Below are 4,779 nucleotides of genomic sequence, written 5' to 3'. Positions count from 1 at the left end.
GCAGTTTTGATCAGGTTGGCCCCCTCAAGTCCCTCTTCTCAAGAAAGGACTCCTATTTGTACTTTGTTCCTAAAGCTGTACATGCGTGTGTGACAATGACCAACACTGAGCTATATTCATTATTAATTTATTCATTCAACAAACAACCACTCATTGCCAATTATGTGTAAGCATAATGGTTTGTCTTGGCTCAAGTCTCTTATTATATGTTACCTGGACTATCTATTCTATCCATTCTAGCTGGAAGAACTTTGAAAATGAAGGTGCAAAACTGATTACAGTATGCCCTGCCCAGAAAACGTTTAAATTCCTTCACCTGGCATCCAAAACCCTTGGTTATCTTGCTGGTCCCTACCCCTCTCCAGCCATACGAAGCTACATCCAGTTCCTTGGATGTGCCAATATCCTTTCATGATTATGGGTCTTTATACATATTGTTATGCTGGAATTCTCTTCCCCCTTTTTCACCAGATGAGCTAACTGCTATAGGTTCTGTATATCTCAGATCAAGCTTTTCCTCTTCTGGCAAGATTTATCTGAAGTTACTATCTCCAGAGTTGCTTTCCCTCCCACAGATATGAGTTCCATACAATCCTTATTTTTTTTATTTGAAACTGTTTGTTTAAATGTCTTTTGCTAGGTTATATGTTCCTGGAAGGAAGGCAGCAGTATCTTCGTGTCACCAGCACCTAGGTTTGTAGTTGGCATACAGAAAACACTCAATAAATATTTGTTAAATGACTGAATAAATGTTAGGCAATCGAGGGAATAGCAAGACTTCATTCTTCTCCTCAAGAAGTCTAAAAAGTAAGCAGTGGAAACACATCAGTATTGTCATACTATTTACTGCGCTGTGTATTTGCTTTAAATGAAGCTAACTTCTTTATAAAAGAAATTTTTTCCCAGATGAATTATTAACCAGTGTATTATAAGAAATCTATAGGGGCTTCCCTGGTGACACAGTGGTTGAGAGTCCGCCTGCCGATGCAGGGGACACAGGTTCGTGCCCTAGTCTGGGAAGATCCCACATGCCATGGAGCGGCTAGGCCCATGAGCCATGGCCGCTGAGCCTGCGCATCCGGAGCCTGTGCTCCACAACGGGAGAGGCCACAACAGTGAGAGGCCCGCGTACCACAAAAAAAAAAAAAGAAAGAAATCTATAGATATATACACAAACCTCTTGATGCCTATTGGAGTGGTTTTTCTGAAGTACAAATCGGACCATAGAAAGAAATGAATATGAAAATGGAGGGGTAGTTGTTAAGAAGGGAAAATGGCAGAGTAGGAAAAGTAAGTTAGCAGGTTAAACTGTTTTTCCTATGGTTGCAGTTCAAGAAAAGGAGGAGAAAAGCATAATAGTTGCTGCTGCTCCTAAGTCTTCTATATTCAGATTTTTACTCATGAACAAGAAATACTTTGTCTTCTACATGAGTACCTTATCTAATCATCAAAAAACCAAATTATTCAAGCTTCAAGATGATTGGATAAATATATCCAATTATACATTATACTTAGGCACTGCTGAGCTCCTAGCATAATAGTTTTTATTAGAAACAGGCCTGAAAGTCATGTTCTCTCACTTATAATTTCATGGTTATTTATTTAAAAGTCCTTCAATCTTTACAAAAAATGTTCAACACTAGATACATCCTTTGAGATATTTCTTCCATAAGCAGAAATTACAAGTCCATTTATTTGTCTCTTGCTAAATTTTCACTTATTAACAGAGCCTCAAGCAAAAGTTTTGAGTCACAACCATTAGGATGAATAATATCACCATCTAGTCATTCATTGAATATTATTTATTGAATGCCAGCTGTGTCAAGCACTGTGCTAGATGCTGGTTACATTAATAGATACAGTAACAAACAAGACACACACATTTTCAAATAAGAGAATTGGTCTCCACTTGTAGCAAAGACAGAGTAACTGCTACCTGACTTCCTCTCTCGACACACACAACTAAAAAACTGAACAAAATATGATTTTTAAAAAACTATTATCAGACAACAGGCAATGCAGAAGTATTTTATCTTAGAGAAGGAAACAAACAAGGTGAGCTGTATTGTCATTCCAACAGGAAAACTGGAGTAACTTTCTGGATCAGAGAGAGAGGGATCTCAAGCAGAACATGTTGGCCCAATGCAGGGGGCCCAGGTTCGATTCCTGGTCAGGGAACTAGATCCCACTTGCCGCAACCAAGGATTCGCCTGCTGCAACTAAGAGTTAGCATGCTGCAACTAAAGATCCCACATGCTGCAACTAAAGAGCCCACATGCTGCTACGAAGATCCCATGTGCCACAACTAAGACCTGGGACGGCCAAATAAATATATATATATATATATATATTTTTTAAAAAAGGACATGATGGCCTCATTTAGCTGAGAAGACAGAGATCAGAGTTCAGAGGATTGAGGTAAAATGTCAGAGAGGGAAATTATCTAGGGAAAAGCTCTAGGAATCTGTATAAGGCATTTCCTTGTGTCTTTGGATGAAAATTAAGCTACAAGTGCATAAGTGAAATTCCACAAGCCTGGGAAAAGAACAACTACTGGGTAGCTGAAAGCTGAACAATTCCCAGAGCTCACCCAAGGCAGGGAGACATATGAGTTAGAACCACAGGGTAAGACCTCAGACTTCTGAGACATTCAATAGTGACTCTGTAAGTGCAGCATCTCAGTTGTAGGCTAAACCAGCCACAAAGTAAAGGATACTTTATGACCAACCTAACAAAGCTTAAAAATAAGCCTTTAAAGGGGCAAGCTGATAGAGGTAATTTCACCACTTCCACAATAAACTTCAACATTCTTTAAAGGAAACAAAATCCAGACACTCAGCCACATCAAAGTCCACAATACTCAGAATCCAAGCCAACACCTCTAGACAGGCAGAGAAGATAATTGTACAAGGAATTGGAAGGACAATAGTTACTACAATAACTGTTTAAAATAACTTTTTTACTATAGATTTCCTGGAAGCCAGAGAAAATAAAAATCAATATAAAAGCGCCCTGTAGCTCTTCATATCAGTTGAAATGAAATGTGTATTCCTTTCAATAGAAAAGCTTTATTCTAGGCATGAATTCTGGGAGGTATTTATCCTATAGATTGTTTCATGTGAGCTACTAAGTATCACGTTAAAAGTATACAGCTTCAGAACATAAGATTTTGAGAATTTAAAACTTTCATTTTAAGTTTAAAATAGTTATTATTAGTTTCATAGTCGACTCCTAATTTCTCCACAGCTCCTTAGGGAGATGTCCTAGAAATCTGTGGCAAGATATGGTAAGAATCAATGTGCTACAACAGCAGTTGTAATAATAACAAAACAAAAACTACAGTAACATGTACATGTATTTAAAAAATCAACTCTTCAGGGGCTTCCCTGGTGGTGCAGTGGTTAAGAATCCGCCTGCCAACACAGGGGACACAGGTTTGAGCCCTGGTCTGGGAAGATCCTACATGCCACAGAGCAGCTAAGCCTGTGCACCACAACCACTGAGCCTGTGCTCTACAGCCTGTGAGCCACAACTACTGAGCCCACGTGCCACAACTACTGAAGCCTGCGTGCTTAGAGTCTGTGCTCCACAACAAGAGAAGCCATGACAATGAGGAACTCAAGCACCACAATGAAGAGCAGCCCCTGCTCACTGCAACTAGAGAAAGCTTGTGCACAGCAACAAAGACCCAATGCAGCCAAAAATAAAAACAAATTAATTAATTAATTTAAAAAAAATCAACTCTTCAATCTCCCCCTCCCCTCTTCCTGTGCATCATTTTCCTTTCTCTTCCAAATTTCAGAGAACTTCCATATGAACATTTTATAATAAACATTAAAGGACATAATTTAATTAAAATATCTGACATCTGAAAAGTTTTTGATTACTTGTGTTGAAAGAATTTAAAAAATTAAACTGAGTAGGATCTTGGAAATCTGTTGACCTGAATGAGATTTCTTGACCTCCACTTCTGAGTCCCATTCATATGCCTCTCCCGAGCCAAATGGTGACATGGGGCTTGTGGGAAGCTAGAAGTAAGACAGGAGTCAACATCAGCCCCAGGTGGGAAGTCCTGGTCCTCCAGACCTCCCTGTCCTGTGATAGGGAAAGTATGGAGAGATTGGGGACCATGGAGGAAGTAAGGCCTCACAGTTACCCAAAAATCTGGGTTTACCTCTTGGTGGGTGTTGAGCCAAAATGAGACAGGGCAGGGGGAGGGGCAGGACACGACCTTTAAAAGAATGACACAGCTATTGAGGAGACAACAAAAACTAGTTAGAACCAACTAGCCCCAAGATGGTGGAAGATTTGACTTCCCATAGACCTTGAGCCTCACTGTAATACTCAGCATGGCAAATGACACACCCAAAGGCACCATGACTGTTCCAAGGCTGACCATAAAAAGTCAAAACTTTGGTGGTGGCCCAATTCCTGGAAATCTCCACCCTTTCCCCAAAATAATTAGAATAATCCTCCCACTTGTTAGCCTGTGAAATTACCCCGCCCCTTACTCTGGGGTGACTCGCACCTTCTGAGACAGTCCCCATTCTGCCTATGGAATGTGTATCTTTCTAAATAAACTTGCTTTCACTTTACTATGGCACACTCTTGGATTCTTTCCTGCGTGAAACCAAGGACCCAAACTTGGCAGCCCACCCCAGGGACTAACCCGAGACCTGGGATGTGACCATGTTCTCACTTCCCCATTCTCCTGCAACAAAAAGATACAACCAAGGCAAAAAGCAGGGGAAGGAAGGATTTATTACTTGCAGCAAGTAA

The sequence above is a fragment of the Aethalodelphis obliquidens genome, unplaced genomic scaffold (genome assembly GCF_003676395.1).
Source record: "Aethalodelphis obliquidens isolate GAN/ISIS:26980383/991018 unplaced genomic scaffold, ASM367639v1 scaffold13, whole genome shotgun sequence".
NCBI lineage: Eukaryota > Metazoa > Chordata > Mammalia > Artiodactyla > Delphinidae > Aethalodelphis > Aethalodelphis obliquidens.
The sequence above is the reverse complement of the archived record's forward strand: the minus strand, read 5'-3'. Positions refer to the sequence as shown.